Below are 21,280 nucleotides of genomic sequence, written 5' to 3'. Positions count from 1 at the left end.
GGATTTTTCAGGCAAGAATACTGGGACTGTTGCCATTTCCTCCTCTAGAGGAAGTTCCCGACCCAAGGATCAAAACCTCAGCACCTGAGTTTCTTGCATTGGTAGGCAGATTCTTCACAAAGGAAATGGCAACCCACTCCAGTATTCTTGTCTGGAAAACCCCATGGACAGAGAAGCCTGGTAGGCTACAGTCCATGGGGTCATAAAGAGTTGGACACGAGTGAGTGACTTCACTTTCACTTTCACTTTTCACCTGGGAAGACATACATACTTATTTCTTGTAGTTCAGTTGCTCAGTCAAGTCCGAATCTTTGGGCCCCATGGACTTCAGCATGTCAGGCTTCCCTGTCCACTATCTCCTGCAGTTTGCTCAAATACATGTCCAGTAAGTCAGTGACACTATCTAACCATCCCACCCTCTGTGGCACACTTCTCTTTTTGCCTTCAATCTTTCCCAGCATCAGGATCCTTTCCAATGAGTCAGATTTTCTCATCAGGTGGCCAAATTATTAGATTTGATATTTATCATATATATAAATATATATATATATTTATATATAATAACATAATATAACATAATATAACAATTATGATATATAATTAACAGCAATTGTTAAAAACCCAAATACGTTCTTTGTACTATCATGTCTGCTTTAAACAGGACCCATATTCTCTCCTTTATGATGCTTATATTTAATCATTATATTTTAGCTCCTTAACATTAAATGCTCCACTTTAGATAGAGCTGCTTAAGTCTCACATTCTCTCCACAGTGGGATTATAGGGTTTTCTTCATTTAAATATGAAACACTGTGTCTTAGAAGTGTTCATAACTTAACCAAGGTATCCCAGTTAATAATTGGTGAACCTATGATTTACATTTGTATCTGTTTGACTTAAAATATCACTTTATTAACCACTGGGACTGGAATGCAAAAGTAGGAAGTCAAGAAACACCTGGAGTAACAGGGAAATTTGGCCTTGGAATATGGAATGAAGCAGGGCAAAGACTAATAGAGTTTTGCCAAGAAAATGCACTGGTCATAGCAAACACCCTCTTCAAACAACACAAGAGAAGATGCTATACATGGACATCACCAGATGGTCAACGCCGAAATCAGATTGATTATATTCTCTGCAGCCAAAGATGGAGAAGCTCTATACAGTCAGCAAAAAGAAGACCAGGAGCTGACTGTGGCTCAGACCATGAACTCCTTATTGCCAAATTCAGACTTAAATTGGAGAAAGTAGGTAAAACCACTAGACTATTCAGGTATGACCTAAATGAAATCCCTTATGATTATACAGTGGAAGTAAGAAATAGATTTAAGGGCCTAGATCTGATAGACAGAGTGCCTGATGAGCTATGGAATGAGGTCCATGACATTGTACAGGAGACAGGGATCAAGACCATTCCCATAGAAAAGAAATGCAAAAAAGCAAAATGGCTGTCTGGGGGAGGCCTTACAAATAGCTGTGAAAAGAAGAGAAGTGAAAAGCAAAGGAAAAAAGGAAAGATATAAACATCTGAATGTAGAGTTCCAAAGAATAGCAAGAAGAGATAAGAAAGCATTCTTCAGCCATCAATGCAAAGAAATAGAGGAAAACAACTGAATGGGAAAGACTAGGGATCTCTTCAAGAAAATCAGAGATACCAAAGGAACATTTCATGCAAAGATGAGCTCGATAAAGGACAAAAATGGTATGGACCTAACAGAAGCAGAAGATATTAAGAAGAGATGGCAAGAATACACAGAAGAACCGTAAAAAAAGATCTTCACGAACCAGATAATCATGATGGTGTGATCACTGACCTAGAGCCAGACATCCTGGAATGTGAAGTCAAGTGGGCCTTAGAAAGCATCACTGCACACAAAGCTAGTGGAGGTGATGGAATTCCAGTTGACCTATTCCAAATCCTGAAACATGATGCTGTGAAAGTGCTACACTCAATATGCCAGCAAATTTGGAAAACTCAGCAGTGGCCACAGGACTGGAAAAGGTCAGTTTTCATTCCAGTCCCAAAGAAAGACAATGCCAAAGAATGCTCAAACTAACACACAATTGCATTCATCTCCCACGCTAATAAAATAATGCTCAAAATTCTCCAAGCCAGGCTTCAGCAATATGTGAACCGTGAACTTTCTGACGTTCAAACTGGTTTTAGAAAAGGCAGAGGAACCAGAGATCAAATTGCCAACATCCACTGGATCATTGAAAAAGCAAGAGAGTTCCAGAAAAACATCTATTTCTGCTTTATTGACTATGCCAAAGCCTTTGACTGTGTGGATCACAATAAACTGGAAAATTCTGAAAGAGATGGGAATACCAGACCACCTGATCTGCCTCTTGAGAAATTTGTATGCAGGTCAGGAAGCAACAGTTAGAACTGGACATGGAACAACAGCCTGGTTCCAAATAGGAAAAGGAGTATGTCAAGGCTGTATATTGTCACCCTGTTTATTTAACTTATATGCAGAGTACGTCATGAGAAACTCTGGACTGGAAGAAACACAAGCTTGAATCAAGATTGCCAGGAGAAATATCAATAACCTCAGATATGTGAATGACACCACTCTTATGGCAGAAAGTGAAGAGGAACTCAAAGCCTCTTGATGAAAGTGAAAGTGGAGAGTGAAAAAGTTGGCTTAAAGCTCAACATTCAGAAAATGAAGATCATGGCATCTGGTCCCATCACTTCATGGGAAATAGATGGGGAAACAGTGGAAACAGTGTCAAACTTTATTTTTCTGGGCTCCAAAATCACTACAGATGGTGACTGCAGCCATGAAATTAAAAGACGCTTACTCCTTGGATGGAAAGTTATGACCAACCTAGATAGCATATTCAAAAGCAGAGACATTACTTTGCCAACAAAGGTCCGTCTAGTCAAGGCTATGGTTTTTCCTGTGGTCATGTATGGATGTGAGAGTTGGACTGTGAAGAAGGCTGAGCACCGAAGAATTGATGCTTTTGAACTGTGGTGTTGGAGAAGACTTTTGAGAGACCCTTGGACTGCAAGGAGATCCAACCAGTCCATTCTGAAGGAGATCAGCCCTGGGATTTCTTTGGAAGGAATGATGCTAAAGCTGAGACTCCGGTACTTTGGCCACCTATGCGAAGAGTTGACTCATTGGAAAAGACTCTGATGCTGGGAGGGATTGGGGGCAGGAGGAGAAGGGGATGACAGAGGATGAGATGGCTGGATGGCATCACTGACTCTATGGACGTGAGTCTGAGTGAACTCCGGGAGTTGGTGATGGACAGAGAGGCCTTTCGTGCTGCGATTCATGGGGTCGCAAAGAGTTGGACATGACTGAGTGACTGATCTGATCTGATCTGATGCTAGGCTGACAAGAATACATTCTTTCTTAAGGAGTCTTGGATTCTAAATATATGAATATGTCAGCGTAAGTAAGCCATCATTTTCTGGTCAATTCCAAAAGAAAAAAGTATCAAAATGATAGATTATATTATAGAAAATAATAAAAGATAGGGGGAAAGGAGTGTTATCCCTTAATTTCAGAAATAACCTCACATAGGAATTAACGTTTTTTCCCCTAATTCTTCTTAGCCTTCTGTCTCTCTTGAACGAATATTTGAATTATATTTAATCCTATACCTAAAACGTAGCAGAAGATGTCAAAAGGGCATCTGGAGAAGACCTGGCCTGCAGCAACAACGTCCTAATTCACTTGCTTTCACACTTGATTACACCATCCTATCAATCACACATCCTACCACACAACAGTCAGGGATGTCTTTTAAAACACATAAGATATAAAAACATCAAGCTGGAAACTTTCTGTCATTATACTTAGAATAAGTGCTGGACACCTGCCCATTAGGATCTTCATAATGAAGTCTATATCCTCCTTGAAATTTTCCAAACCTGTATCTTTTAAATGCCCTTCAATCCTGCTCCATACTCATGGTTTGTTTCCCAAACACACAAAGATCATTCTTGTCTCCCTATATCTATCTCTGCTAATCCCTCTGTTTGGAATAATTCTGTTCCAAATTTTAAAGCAAATCTCATCTTTCATAATTGTTTATGCTATATTGTCATCTCTGCCAAAAGAAACACTATGCTTACCATCTCTAAATTTACTTTTTATACTCCTCCTTCTTCAGAATATTCTGTCACCTACTTTGCCTTACTTTTCTCTGTAGCATTTCTTAGTCTCTGAAATTAAATAATTTGTTCTTATTATTGTATTTATTTATTACCTATCCTTTCTATTAATACATCTCTAAAAAAGGCAGGGGCTTCTTTCTGTTGTCATTTATTATTATTTTATCACTTCAAAGATTCAAGATGGCTGAATAAAAGGATGTATGCTCATCTTTTCCTGCAAGAACACCAAAATCTCAAATAGTTGCTGAACAATCGTTGACAGGAGAATGTTGGATCCCACCAAAAAAAGATACCCCACATACAAGGGTAAAGGAAAAGCCCAAACAAGATGATAGGAGGGGCACAGTCACATTTAAAGTCAAATCTCAGACCAGCCAGAGATGCTCAGAGGGCACAAAAAAAACCTTGTGCACACCAGGACCCAGAGAATGAGTCAGTGATTTCCACAACAGACTGAACCAGATCTGGCTTTGAGTGTTTGAGTGTCTCCTACAGAGGCACAGTTCAGCAGTAACCTGCCATGGAGACAGGGTTTCTGGCTGCAACAGACCTGAAAGATATGGTCTGTGGCATACGTTCATTTGTAGGGTGTGTCCATTAGATCCAGTATAGAGCTGCTGAGAAGACCACCCATAAACTGGAGGTCAATTATACCAAAGAAGTTCTCACAGTATTGCAAAAGTTCTAGGACCCACAATGGATTTCTTAACCTGAGGATCTGGCAGAATGACTGAGAACCCCCAGGGAAATAAACTCTTAGAGGGTACAAGAAAAACCTTGTGTGCAACACGACTTAGGAGAAAGGAGCCGGCATGGTCAACAATGGCCTGCCACAGGGCTGAGGCAGTGACTACAACAGTTCTGGAAGACCTGGCATGCTGGCATAAGTCCTTATGAAGGAGGTCACCATTACCTCCATTACTCCTACCATAGTTTGGCCTCAGACCGAACTACAGTCCCACTCATTAGCAGAAAATTGGATTAAAGATTTACTGAGCATGGCCTTGCCCAACAGAGCAAGACCCAGTTTTACCCATAGCCAGTCACTCCCACCAGGATGCTTTCACAAGCCTCTTATCCTCAACAATCAGAGGAAAGAAAGAATGAAAGCCACAATCAAAGAAAACTAAACAAATTGATCACATGGATCAAAACCTTGTCTAACTCAATGAAACAATGAGCCATGACATGTAGGGCTACCCCAGATGCACAGGTCATGGTGAGAGTTCTAACTAATTGTGGTCCACTGGATAAAGGAATGGCAAATGACTTCAGTAGTCTTGCCTTGAAAGCCCCATGAAAAGACAAAAAGATATGACACTGAAAGATGAACTCCCCAGGTCAGTAGGTGCCCAATATGCTACTAGAGAAGAGCAGAGAAATAACTCCAGATGGAATGAAGAGGATGAGCCAAAACTAAAACAACACCCAGTTGTGGATGTGTCTGGTGGTGAAAGTAAAGTGTGATGCTATAAAAAGCAATACTGCATAAGAACCTGGAATGTTAGGTCTGTGAATCAAGGTAAATTGGAAGTGATCAAACAGGAGATGACAAGAGTGAACATCATCATTTTAGAAATCAGTGAACTTAAATGTACTGGAATGGGCAAATTTAATTCAGATGACCATTATATCTACTACTGTGAGCAAAAATCCTTAGAAGAAAAGGAGTAGCCCTCATAGTCAACAAGAGAGTCTGGAATGCAGTGTGTGGTTGTTAAGTTGTGTCCGACTATTTGCTACCCAAAGGACTGTAGCCCGCCAGGTTCCTCTGTCATGGGGATTCTCCAGGCAAGAATACAGGAGTTGCCATTTCCATGCAGTACTTGAGTGCAGTCTCAAAAATGACAGAATGATCTCTGCTCACTTCCAAGGCAAGCCATTCAATATTATAGTAAATAACATCTATTATGTCCTATCCACTAATGCCAAAGCAGCTGAAGTTGAACGGTTCTATGAAGACCTTCTAGAACTAACACCAAAAAAAAAAAAAAAATTGTCTTTTTCATCATAGGGGACTGGAGTACAAAAGAAGGAAGTCAAGAGATACCGGGAGTAACAGGCAAGTTTGGCCTTGGAGTACAATATGTAGCATGGCAAACACTAACAGAGTTTTGCCAAGGGAATGCACTGGTCATAGCAAACACCTTTCACCAACACAAGAGATGGCTGTATACATGGACATCACCAGATGGTAAATATAAAAATCAGATTGATTATAATTCCTGCAGCTGAAGATGGAGAAGCTCTGTATAGTCAGGAAAAAAAAAAAAAAAGACTGGAAACTGACTGTGGCACAGATCATGAACTCATTATTGCATTCAGACTTAAATTGAAGAAAGTAAGGAAAACCACTAGGCCATTCAGATATTACCTAAATCAAATCCCTTATCATTAGACAGTAAAAGTGACAAAGTGATTCAAGGGATTAGATCTGAAGAACTACGTCCTTGTCCCTGAAGAACTATGGATGGAGATTCATGACATTGTACAGGAGGCAGTAATCAAAACCATCCCCAAGAAAAATAAATGCAAAAAGTAAAAATGGTTGTTTGAGGAGGCCTTACAAATATCTAAGAAGAGGAAGAAAAGGCAAGGGTGAAAAGAAAAGCTATACCCATCTGAATGCAGAGTTCCAAAGAACAGCAACGAAAGATAAGAAACAATTTATAAGTGAAAAATGCAAAGAAACAGAAGGAAACAATAGAATAGGCAAGACTAAAGATTTCTTCAATAAAATTAGAGGTACTAGAAGAATATTTGGCCTAAGTACAGAATGAAGCAGGGCAAAGCCTAACAGAGTTTTTCCAAGAGAACACACTGGTCATAGCAAACACCCTCTTCAAACAACACAAGAGAAGATTCTACACATGGACATCACCAGATGGCCAACACCAATATCAGATTGATTCTATTCTTTGCAGCCAAAGATGTAGAAGCTCTATACAGTCAGCAAAAACAAGACCAGGAGCTGACTGTGGCTCAGATCATGAACTCCTTATTGCCAAATACAGACTGAAATTGAAGAAAGTGGGGAAAACCACTGGACCATTCAGGTATGACCTAAATAAAATCCCTTGTAACTATACAGTGGATGTGAGAAACAGATGTAAGGGACTAGAACTGATAAACAGAGTGCCTGATGAACTATGAATGGAGGTTCGTGACATTGTACAGGAGACAGGGATCAAGACCATCCCCAAGAAAAAGAAATGCAAAATAGCAAAATTTCTGTCTAAGGAGGTCTTACAAATAGCTGTGAAAAGAAGGGAAGCCAAAATCAAAGGAGAAAAGGAAAGATATAAACATCTGACTGCAGAGTTCCAAAGAATAGCAAGGAGAGATAAGAAAGCCTTCCTCAGTGATCAGTGCAAAGAAATAGAGGGAAACAACAGAATGGGAAAGACTAGAGATTTCTTCAAGAAAACTAGAGATACCAATGGAACATTTCATGCAAAGATGGGCTCAATAAAGGACAGAAACATTATGGACCTAACAGAAGCAGAAGATATTAAGAAGAGGTGGCAAGAATACACAGAACTGTACAAAACAGATCTTCACAACCTAGATAATCATAATGGTGTGGTCACTCACGTAGAGCAAGACATCCTGGAATGTGAAGTCAATTGGGCCTTAGGAAGCATGATTATGAACAAAGCTAGTGGAGGTGATGGAATTCCAGTTGAGCTATTTCAAATCCTAAAAAATGATGCTATGAAAGTGCTGTACTCAATATGACAGCAAATTTGGAAAACTCAGCAGTGGCCACAGGACTGGAAAAGGTCAGTTTTCATTCCAATCCCAAAGAAAGGCAACGCCAAAGAATGTTCAAACTACCTGGCAATTGCACGCATCTCACTCGCTAGAAATGTAAGAACACACAGAACTATACTAAAAATAATTTAATGACCCAGAAAACGATGATGGTGTAATCACTCACCTAGGGTCAAACATCTTGGAATGCAAAGTCAACTGGGTTTGAGGAAGCATTATTATGAACAAAACTAGTGGAGGTGATGAAATTCAAGCTGAGCTATTTCAAATCCTAAAAGATGATGTGAAATTGTTCCACTCATGCCAGCAAATTTGGAAACTTCACCAGTAGCCACAGGACTGGAAATGCTCAGTTTTCATTCCAAACCCATAAAAGGCAATGCCATAGAATGTTCAAACTACCACATGTTTGCACTCATCTTACACCTTTGCAAAGAAATGCTCAAAATATCCTTGCTATATTTCAACGTTATATGAACTGAGAACTTCCAGATGTACAAACCAGATTTAGAAATGGTGGAGAAACCAGAGATCAAATTCCCAACATCCAATGGATCATAAGAAAAGCAAGAGAATCCCCCCCCCAAAAAAAAATCTACTTCTGCTTCATCGACTACTATAAAGCCTTTGACTGTGTGGATCACAAAAAACAGTGGAAAATTCTTCAAGAGATAGAAATTGTAGACCACCTTACCTGCCTCCTGAGAAACCTGTATGCAGGCTAAGAAGCAATTGTTAGAGCTGGACATGGGACAAAGGACTGGTCAAAATTTGGAAAAGAGTACATCACCTGTATATTGTCACTCTGCTTACTTAACTTATAGGCAGAGTACATCATGAGAAATACCAGGCGTATGAAGCACAAAGTGGGAATCAAGATTGCCAGGAGAAATATCAATAATCTCAGGTATGCAGATGACACCACCCTTATGACAGAAATTGAAGAGAAACTAAAGAGCCTCTTGATGAAGGTGAAAGGAGAAAGTGAAAAACTGGCTTAAAACTCATTCAAAAACCAGAAATCATGGCACCCATTCCCATCTCTTCATGGCAAATAGATGAGGAAACAATGGAAACAGTGAAGGACTTTATTTTCTTGGGCTCCGAAATCACTGCAGCTAGTGACTACAGATATGAAATTATAAGGCCCTTGCTCCTTGGAAGAAAAGCTATTACAAACTGAGGAGCATATTAAAAAGCAGAGACATTACTTTGCCAACAAAGATCTGTATAGTCACAGCTATGGTTTTTCCAGTAGTCATGCATGGATGTGAGAACAGAACCATGAATAAGCTGAGCACTAAAGAACTGATTTTTTTTGCATTATGGTGTTGGAGAAGACTCTTGAGAGTCCCTTAGACTACAAGGAGATCAAACCAGTCAATCCTAAAGGCAATCAGTCCTGAATATTCATTGGAATAACTGATGCTGAAGCTTCAGCTCCTATACTTTGGCCACCTGATGTGATGAGCAGACTTATTAGAAAAGACCCTGATTCTGGAAAAGATTGAGGGCAGGAGGAGAAGGGGACAACAGAGGATGAGATGGTTGGATGGCATCACTGACTCAATGGCCATGGATTTGAGCAAGCTCCAGGAGGTGGTAAAGGACAGGGAAGCCTGGTGTGCTGCAGTCCAATGGGTTGCAAAGAACTGGACATGATTGAATGACTAAACAGCAATAACTTTATCTACATCCACAGTGGTAACTGCAAAAGGTTAATTAATACTTATTGAATTTTTAAAAAATTGACAAATTCCCATGTTTGTAGATAAAGATATATTTAGACTCTTGCTTGCTTTTAATCCTGAATGAAAGATTTACATTTTGAGGCTTTTTATTTAGTATACTCTGATGATTATAAGGAGTACATTTAGTTGATTTTTTGATATTTTATTAGTCCCATTGTCTTGAATTTCATAAATTAGTTTCTGGATAGACTGAGGATTTCAATTGCTTTCACAAAGTAATTTGGGAAAAGTAAAGTAAAATGAATACCTTTCTCTCTAGCCCTAAAACTTTCACAGCTGTGCAGTAGCTTGTAGGAAAGAATTCATACTCTGATAACACATAAAATTATTCTGTTTAATGAACTTCTTTCAAAACTTCCCAAACTAACAAGATATGCCCAAATTGAGGACAGGAATTAAGAAACTAAGTATTCTTCTCCTTTAAAATCCTTTTTCATCTCATCACACTCACTCGAAACTGTGAAAATTGCTTAGTCAAATTTCAATGTTGAAGAAATGAACAAAATAATGAATTAGTGAATGATGAATAAAGGGAGAGCCACATGGAGAAAGAAATCCTGTTTATTTTGTAAAACTGACAGCACCAAAAACCATTGATTGTATAAAAGTACTATTAAAATAGACATCTGTTACATTTTTACATCTTAAAACTTCTGCCAGAATAAATCTTACCTTCAAGTCTTAACAGATGCTTGTGTTTCATTTGAAATTTTTGATCCACCACATATCTCTATGCTTTATAAGTGAAATTTATCATTAGTAAAAGTGAATATATGAAGAATCATAATAAATTTTTTCTAAATTAAGATCCCTCTTAATAAATTCTATCCACTCTTATTTTGTAACTACCTTAATAATCCAGTTCATCATTTAATACTCAATTATTTAACTGACTGTAAAGTGGTCAACTCGCTTTTGCAACTTTCTCCACTATCATTTATCCTTTACATGTGAATTATATTCTCTCCCACCCCTGATTTTGGGAAAACCAATTTTCCCCCAAAAATTGGTTGAATGATTTTTCAGAACAAAAATGCAAAATTGTGGTATTGACTTATAATTAAATGGACAGTACTCTATTAGTGAAGGTAATTGTGACTTCCGTAAGAGCCAAACCACAAGGTTTGAATAGCATAATGCAAAAAAAAAAAAAAAAATTCTTCTCATGTATCTATTCAACATGAATAATTCTTGTGGTTGCCTTTCCTCTGGGTTATAAATTAGGTATTCAAACTCTTTCCATATTGTGACTCTATCCATTTTAATCTGGAGCTCCAAGGTTTACCCTGGGAAGGCTTCTACATCATTTAGTCAGAGGGAAAATAAATGGGAAAATGCGTGGGAAGTTTACAGTGTCTAGACCTGGAAATGGTGGCCATTATTTCATATTGTTTTAATCAGAACTTGGTTACATACCATATATAACTGTCATGGAGACTTCAGATAGTAATCTAGTTCATTGGCAAAGAAGCTGGAAAAAGATATTGATCACTGTCTCATGTACATGCACTTCTACCTGTAGAGGTTCTCCAATGTGTCTTGAAAATAAACCTGCATCCTAGATGGAACTTCCCATAGTTACTGTGGTGTCCAAGTCAGATTCATAAGCTACTATTTAAATTCTGTGAACCATTCCAAATACTTTCCATTTATGCTTAGATAAGCCAAAAAATTGGCCATAATTCTAGCATTTTTATCCAAAATCTTAACTAATATACTCTTCCAGTCACATTCCTCATTTTATCCCCAATCAAAATTGGAAAAAAACAAAACAAAAACAAAACAAAAACTAACTATTCAGTTAGTCAAGTCTTCTCTAAAATAATGTTACTTATTCTAGTCTTAAAATGTCTCCTTTTGAGGTTATTCCTGAATTCTCCTGAACTTCCAAATATGAATACCTATTAGTTTTTCCCAATATACCATGAGTGACTCACCTCCAAAAGTCCTTTTGTGAGTATGTGCTACTTCCATATTTACATTCTATTTCAGTATTTACTGAATTTCAATTAATTTCTAGTTATTGTTTTAGTGGCTATCTATTTTCCAGAGCAATTAGATGAATTTTCCCTTTGTAATTTATTTCCATTCACCTGTCAATATAATTGCCTAATCTTTTCTTCCCTTCAAAAACTTTATCAGATGAGTGATGGTGATTCTTTTCTACATCTCCTTCTCTGTACTGGGGATTGGGGCTTGAAAAGTTAAGGAGGAGAAAAAGAAGTATTAGGAGATATTGAAAAGCCAGACACAAATATTTATATTCTATATAATTTCATTTATAAGACATTTTCTAAAATATAAAACTATGGAGATAAAAAGCAGATTCGTTGTTGCTAGCTTCTAGGAATCAGGACATGAAAATAACAGAGTCACTCAGTCATATCTGACTCTTTGTGGGCTCCATGGACTGTAGCCCACCAGGCTCCTCTATCATGGAAGTTTCCCGGCAAGAGTACTGGAGTGTGTTGTCATTTCTTACTTAAGGGAATCTTCTTGTCCAAGAATTGAACCCGCATCTTATGTCTTCTGCATTGGCAGATGGGGCCTTTACCACTACTGCCTCCTGCAGAGCTTGAAATTGAGAAGAAAAGGACACAAAGGAATTTTTTAGGTTTAGGAAAATCTTCTGTATCTTGATGGATGTTACATAACTGCACATGTTTGCCATAATTCATCAAATTACCTAAATGGGGTAGATTTTCCTCTATGTAAATTATACCTAAATAAACTTGACAAAAATCCAAAATAATAATGCCCCAAATACATTGCTTCATATTGAAGTCATTTCACATCATGACTCAATTTTTTCATCTTTAGCCTGCTGTGTTCAAAAAAACCTATTGATCAACTATTATAGGCTTCATTAAGAATTCCCAAATTTATGAAGCACATTGTTTTAGTTCTCTTTGCTTGTAATAAACTTAAATATGTTTCACCTGCTGGAGAGCTACTCATCTTTGTAGAATAATCAGTTGATTATTCTAGATAATTGTAGATAATCATGATTATCACTTCCTTAAGATATCTCTATTTATATCTATCTATGTATATCACTTAATATATATAGCTAACTACACATTTTAATTTCCCCACTTCAATATAATCCCATTTACCTCTGTAACTGTCATGGAATTGCTTCTCTAATCCCAGTATTTTCTGTACTTTTTGTTGATAACAACACACACATGGGTAAATGATTCGAACTGCTAGACTCAATGTTTTAGGATGTGTGTATTACGAATCCTGATATACCCACCTACTTGAAACTGAATTGCTACTTGCTCAATGTTGTCTGACACTTTAAAGCCCAATGGACTGTAGCCTCTGTTCATGGAATTCTCCAGTAGTCATTCCCTTCTATTGGGATTTCCTCAATTCAGGGATCTAATCCACATTGCAGGCAGATATTTTACCATTTGAGCTACCAGGGAAACAACACCCTTCTCCTCAGTTAAATTCAGTCGCTCAGTCGTGTCCAACTCTTTGTGACCCCATGAATTGCAGCATGCCAGGCCAGGCCTCCCTGTCTGTCACCAACTCCCGGAGTTCACCCAGACTCACGTCCATCCAGTCAGTGATGCCATCCAGCCATCTCATCCTCTGTGTCCCCTTCTCCTCCTGCCCCCAATCCCTCCCAGCATCAGAGTCTTTTCCAATGAATCAACTCTTCGCATGAGGTGGCCAAAGGACTGGAGTTTCAGCTTTAGCATCATTCCTTCCAAAGAAATCCCAGGGTTGATCTCCTTCAGAATGGACAGGTTTGATATCCTTGGAGTCCAAGGGACTCTCAAGAATCTTCTCCAACACCACAGTTCAAAAGCATCAACTCTTCGGTGCTCAGCTTTCCTTATAGCCCCAACCCTCATATGCATACATGACCACTGGAAAAATCATAGCCTTGACTAGACGGACCTTTGTTGGCAAAGTAATGTCTCTAATTTTAATAGGCTATCTAGGCTGGTCATAACTTTCCTTCCCAGGAGTAAGCATCTTTTAATTTCATGGCTGCAATCACCATCTGCAGTGATTTTGGAGCCCCCCAAAATAAAATCTGACACTGTTTCCACTGTTTCCCCATCTATTTCCCAGGAAGTGATGGGACTAGATTCCATGATCTTACTTTTCTGAATGTTGAGCTTTCAGCCAACATTTGCACTCTCCTCTTTCAGTTTCATCAAGAGGCTTTTTAGTTCCTCTTCACTTTCTGCCATAAGGGTGGTGTCATCTGCATATTTAAGGTTATTGATATTTCTCCCTGCAATCTTCATTCCAGCTTGTGCTTGTTCCAGCCCAGCGTTTCTCATGATGTACTCTGCATACAAGTTAAATAAGCAGGGTGACAATATACAGGCTCGAAGCACTCCTTTTCCTATTTGGAACCATGTTGTTCCATGTCCAGTTCTAACTGTTGCTTCCTGACCTGCATACAGGTTTCTCAAGAGGCAGATCAGGTGGTCTGGTATTCCTATCTCTTTCAGGATTTCCCACAGTTTATTGTGATCCACACAGTCAAAGGCTTTAGCATAGTCAATAAAACAGAAATATATGTTTTTCTAGAACTCTCTTGCTTTTTCCATTATCCAGTGGATGTTGGCAAATTGACCTCTGGTTCCTCTGCCTTTTCTAAAACCAGTTTGAACATATGGAATTTACAGTTCATGTATTGCAGAAGCCTGGCTTGAAGAATTTTGAGCATTACTTTACTAGCATGTAAGATGAGTGCAACTGTGCGTTAGTTTGAGCATTCTTTGGCATTGCCTTTCTTTGGGATTGGAATGGAAACTGACCTTTTCCATTCCTGTGGCCACTGCTGAGTTTTCCAAATTTGCTGGCATATTGAGTGCAGCACTTTTAAAGGCTCATCTTTCAGGATTTGAAATAGCTCAACTGGAATTCCATCACCTCCATTAGCTTTATTCATAGTGATGCTTTCTAAGGCCCACTTGACTTCACATTCCAGGGTGTCTGGCTCTAGGTGAGTGATCAAACCATCATGATTATCTTAGTCGTGAGGATATTTTTTGTATAGTTCTTCTGTGTATTCTTGCCACCTCTTCTTAATATCTTCTGCTTCTGTTAGGTCCATACTATTTCTGTCCTTTATTGAGCCCATCTTTGCATGAAATGCTCCCTTGGTATCTCTAATTTTCATGAAGAAATCTCTAGTCTTTCCCATTCAGTTGTTTTCCTCTATTTCTTTCCATTGATTGCTGAGGACTGCTTTCTTATCTCTCCTTGCTATTCTTTGGAACTCTGCATTCAGATGCTTATATTTTTCCTTTTCTCCTTTGCTTTTGCTTCTCTTCTTTTCACAGCTCATTTGTAAGGCCTCCCCAGACAGCCATTTTGCTTTTTTGCATTTCTTTTCCATGGGGATGGTCTTGATCCATGTCTCTTGTACAATGGCACAAACCTCATTCCATAGTTCATCAGGCACCCTATCTATCAGAACTAGTCCCTTAAATCTATTTCTCACTTCCACTGTATAATCATAAGGAATTTGATTTAGGTCATACCTGAATGGTCTAATGGTTTTCTCTACTTTCTTCAATTAACTCTGAATTTGGCAATAAGGAGTTCATGATCTGAGCCACAGTCATCTCCTGGTCTTGTTTTTGCTGACTGTATAGAGCTTCTCCATCTTTGGCTGCAAAGAATATAATCAATCTGATTTCAGTGTTGACTATCTGGTGATGTCCATGTGTAGAGTCTTCTCTTGTGTTGTTGGAAGAGGATGTTTGCTATGACCAGTGAGTTTTTCTGGCAAAACTCTATTAGGCTTTGCCCTGTCTCATTCCATATTCCAAGGCCAAATTTGCCTGTTACCCCAGGTGTTTCTTGACTTCCTACTTTTGCATTATATTCCCCTATATTGAAAAGGACATCTTTTTGGGGTGTTAGTTCTAAAAGGTCTTGTAGGTCTTCATAGAACCATTCAACTTCAGCTTCTTCAGCACTACTGGTTAGGGCATAGGCTTGAATTACTGTGGTATTGTATGGTTTGCCTTAGAAACGAACAGAGATCATTCTGTCTTTTTTAGGATTGCATCCAAGTACCACATTTCGGACTATTTTGTTGACCATAATGGCTACTCCATTTCTTCTAAAGGATTCCTTCCCACAGTAGTAGATATAATTGTCATCTGAGTTAAATTCACCCATTCCAGTCCATTTTAGTTCACTGATTGCTAAAATGTCAATGTTCACTCTTGCCATCTCCTGTTTGAGCACTTCCAATTTGCCTTGATTCATGGACCTAACATTCCAGGTGCCTATGCAATATTGTTCTTTACAGCATCGGACCTTGCTCATATCACCAGTCACATCTGGAAATACTATTGCTTTTATCAGTTGATTCCCCTAAGGATAAGATTTTCCTTCTTTAAAAAATTAATTTAATTTATTTTACTAATATTTTTACAGATTTTTGTCTCCTCCTTTGGATCAATTATGTCCATAGACTCATAATGCTAAGCAGCTTCCTAGAACTGACACAGTTAAAGTCTAATTAGCAGACATTCATTATCAGCCTGTCTCAAAGGAACTGTGAGTCTGAATGGTGATATTAACAAAATATGCCTATGTCTGGGACTTAATCCTTAAATGTTCATAGAAACTTGGGAAATCAAGCTGTATCCTACTCATACCGCTTCTCTAACCCAGGAGTCCATGATAGTCAACTCAGCTTTTATTCAGAATTTTGTAATAGAAATAATATCCCAAGTTCAAGCAAAGAAAATCATTCTTCTAATGAAGAGTTGCTTGGTTTTATTTTAGCTCACTGTTGGAAAACTTTTCCTTGAGCCAAAATATCTTATATAATATATTTGTTAAATGAATAATGAAATGCATGAAAAATATGATAATGTTGGAAATGTGTAACTGGAAGGGTTCATCTTCCTTGTGATATTTTTCCTTTTTAACTTTTCAATTTCTTCCAATAAGGACATATATGCTCTAGAAATATTGAATAAAATAAATTGAATAAAAATACAAAGATCACAAATTTTTAAACTTACTTTCCTTCTCAGCCACACCATTGGAATTTGATAGGCATTTCAGATATTTGAAGTCATGGAGTGTTTCAAATCATCATACAGAGTTTGGTTGTGTGTGTGTGTTCATGCATATGCATCATTTACTCTAAGTCGCTCAGTCGTGTCTCTTTGCGACCCCGTCAGCTGTAGCCTACCAGGCTCCTCTGTCCATGGGATTTTCCAAGCAATAGTACTGGAGTGGATTGCCATTTCCTTCTCCAGGGGATCTTCCCAAACCAGGGATTGAACCTTGGTCTCCCACATTGTAGACAGACGCTTTACCGTCTGAGCCACCAGGGAAGTCAGATTAACTTCAACTATTGCATATTTGCCCTACCTTTGAGTTTAGAAAATCCACAAAAATTAGATACAGTGTCTAATTTCCAGGTTGTTAATATCACAGAATTTTCAGGACATTTATATACTGGTCTGAAAACATGTGATTTATAATTCTTAGTGTATGGATTGATAAAATGACACCTGGTTTTCAAACATGTGTATTTTCCATTTTTACAAAAAATTTTTAAGGAGATGAGATGATATTCTCATATTTATTTGCTTTTTTTGCATAATAAACTAGTTGCAAATAAGCATATGCAATTTGACAAATTGATGATATGACCTAACTGTTTATTTATTCAATTATATAGCTTACATATTAAATGTGTATATTAAGTGTGTATATCACTAATTAGAGCTCTGTGGTACCAAAGAAATGTAATGTTAATTGCAAACAATACTGGTTAACAGTGTAAGGTGATAGAAAATATTTTAGATTTAGAATCTAAACTCTATTATATCAGTCACAAAACTATACATAGATGTGTATGTAAATACAACATATTTTCACTTAAGAAAAAACCAAAATTTATTTTCCCTGTATGTGACTGTGTGTAGCTTTCTCTTAAAAAATAATAGTAATAGGAAACAATTATATTCACTTAATTGGAATAACTAAAATATTTCAACTAAACAACTGTAATGTGAAAAAGAAACAAAGAAAAATGATTTTCATTATGCAACCCATTATATCAAGAAGTTATTATTTATTGCTATGCTTTTTTTTCAAACAAACAGAAATAAGTTGTACAAGAGAAATCTCCATACAGACTAAAATATGTTTGGGGTTAGTAGTTAATTATGGTTTATTTGTTGTAACAAATTCTCAAAGAATATGCATAATTGTGTATTTCCCATAATGGTTTAATTATATAGTCATTAGAAGAGGGAAATTACTAATGAAATCAGCTATGAAAATGGTAGATCATCTACAAAACCACTCAAATAGTATAGTACTTTAAAATTCTTTTGGCTTTGAGGATTTTAATATATATATTTTAGCTTAGCTACTATTTATATATATATATATACATATAATATCTGATTGTGAAATCATTTACATATAGTTTGAAAGTGAATTTTATCTTAAATACAGGATTTAAAGTCTGAAATTGTAATATTTCAGTTGTTTTTCAGCAGTGGAATATTCTCTCATCCATATTGGGGAAAATCACTTCTTATCATCTGAATGTGTTTTCCCAGGTGGATAATTGGGCGGGGGTGTGTGTGTGCATGTGTGTGTGTGTGTGTTCAGTGCTGAATTATATTAGGAAAATGTAGTGTTTCCAGGGAAGCCAGGAAATCCAGAAAGTAAAATCAATCAATTGTATTTAATTAAGCATCACAGAGTCAGATATGACTGAAGTGACTTAGCAGCAGCAGCAAACATCTACTATGTGCCTGCCTCTATTATGCAGGACAACTTTAGGGTAAAGATGATGACACACCACTTGTCTTTAAGGAGATTATATTCTGGTAGGGAAGCATAAAACAAATATAGCAATTGTTATACCATATATCAGAATCTATCACAGAACAGTTTCATAAAATTAATTAGTCTAGGTGAGCTAAATTTCTTTCATCTGTGTCACAAAAATAGAGCTCAAATGATCTTGTTCATCTCTGAAAATAAAAACACTAGAACAGTTCTATTCTAGTTGTAGAACAGCCTGACACATAGAAGGCAATAAAAAAATGTTTGTTAAGGAGAAAGAAAAAAAAATAATTAAATGAACAAAACATACATGAGAAAAAAAAAAAAAAACTATGGGCTAATATTCAGAGTTAGTCAAATATTCATTGGAAGGACTGATGCTGAAGCTCCAATACTTTGGCCACCTTATGTGAAGAACTGACTCATTAGAAAAGACCATGATGATGGGAAAGATTGAAGGCAGTAGGAGAAGGGGATGACAGAGGATTAGATGGTTGGATGGCATCACCAACTTGATGAACATGAGTTTGAGCAAGCTCCAGGAGTTGGTGATAGACAGGGAAGCCTGACATGCTGCTGTCCATGGAGTCGCAAAGAGTCAGACACTGATAGAACTGAACGGAAGTAATGAGTGCTGTTTGAATCACTTTGTAGGGGAAAGCAGTCAGTTTAGGATGATCAGAAGAAATGTCTACTATAAAATTTTAGTTTATTTAATATGAGAGTTAATTAACCGCTGTTACTTATATACAAAGTAGAAGTATGAAGGATATTAACCCAGGAAAGTACAAGTATATATTCCAAAAACTTCCATCCCTACCAGATTACTACATTGATTAATATTCAGGGGTAAAGACAGAAAAGCAGTAATGGCATTTACTATGTCTCTTGTAACCAAAAAGTAAGCTGTGGTATCCAATGACACTGGACATCAGATTATAAAGAAAAATAATCTCTGAGAGATGGGAAACAGATGAGATCAGATCTAAGGACTTATCACATTGTCTTGAGACAATTTCTAGGCTGCTGTTCAGGAAGGGTAGAGGCAGACAGAGTCCTTGTGATGAAGAAAATAAACTAATTGCCTGGTCAAATCAAGGTGATTATTGTTAACAAAAAGAACACCAGAGGAGAGAGTAGCACAGAAACAGACATCTGGAACTTTAAGGAAGATCCCATTTGATTATTCAGCTGACTATTGATAAGTGAATGCATGTATTATTAGAATCTGAGAAAGAACCACCTGAAAGTATTAGGGATGACAATTTCCAGAAATCACACAGGAGGAGGACAAGGAATAATGCCTATTTCCAATTAGAAAAAATCATGGTTCATAGGTCATTATGAAAAGTACAAGGAAATTCCTGCTTTAGTAATGGGAGATAATTGGTCCTAGACTAAACTCTGCTCTAGATCCAAACTAACAAGCCAATAAGTTTGATGATAAAATTTATTTCACATCATTTAAGTTTGTCCCAGTACAAATCTGAGGAACAATTAGAGAATTATTCTTCTAATGCATTTATAATCCAGTGAGTTAAGATTCACATTATATGACAACCAAACAAATATTCTGCCTTAGAACAAAATAGGAAAAAATATAAACCAAAACAAGAAGCAAAACCAAAACTGAAACTGAATTAGAACTAAATCAATTGCTAGAATCAACAAAGATATTAAATTTATTAAAACTATATTCCACATGTACAAATAGTTAAGTAGAGATGGTAAAGCCATATAATGCATAAATGAAATACTTCATGATGAAAACTACAGTGTGTGAGATGAAAATTACATTAATAGGCTTAATGGTATGTTAGATATTGCAGAAGAAAACATTAGTGAGAACGAAGACGTGATAATGAATCTTACCCAGATGAAAAGTACACACACAAAACTATTTTTAAAATTAAATGTGGCATCAAAAAGCTATAAAATTATATCACATATTCAAACATACACATTCCTGAAGCTGCAAAGGCAGAAAGGAATATTTGAAGACATAATACCTAATTTTCTCCAAAGTTAATAAATATTATTCTAGGGGAGACAGCAAAGCATTCTTTCTTTGCATTCTTAGGTCCTACAGCTCATATTCTGGAAATTAAAACTTAAAAAAGACAGATTAACACACACACACACAAAAAGCATTCGTGATCAAGTGCAGTGTCCAGTGTCTAATCATGTAGGGGAAATAGTGATGCATAACTGAAAATTGGCAGTTAGCCCTCAAGCATATGTAGCATTTTAACAAAGAACAAAAAATTTGTAGAGAAATGACAAAATAGAAGAGTTCATATTTTTAAGGGAAGCAAACTATTGGAAGGCAGATAAATAGAGAAAACTATTATTGACTATACCAAAGCCTTTGACTGTGTGGATCACAATAAACTGTGGAAAATTCTGAAAGAAATGGGTATACCAGACCACCTGACCTGCCTCTTGAGAAACCTGTATGCAGGTCAGGAAGCAACAGTTAGAACTGGACATGGAACAACAGCCTGGTTCCAAATAGGAAAAGGAGTACATCAAGGCTGTATATTGTCACCCTGTTTATTTAACTTATATGCAGAGTTCATTATGAGAAATGCTGGGCTGGAAGAAGCACAAGCTGGAAGCAAGATTGCGAGGAGAAATGACAAAAATCTCAGATATGCAGATGACACCACCCTTATGGCAGAGAGTGAAGAGGAACTAAAAGCCTCTTGATGAAAGTGAAAGAGGAGAGTGAAAAAGTTGGCTTAAAGCTCAACATTCAGAAAACAAAGATCATGGCATCTGGTCCCCTCACTTCCTGGGAAAT

The sequence above is a fragment of the Bos javanicus genome, chromosome 11 (genome assembly GCF_032452875.1).
Source record: "Bos javanicus breed banteng chromosome 11, ARS-OSU_banteng_1.0, whole genome shotgun sequence".
Lineage (NCBI taxonomy): Eukaryota > Metazoa > Chordata > Mammalia > Artiodactyla > Bovidae > Bos > Bos javanicus.
This window is presented reverse-complemented; position numbering follows the sequence as displayed.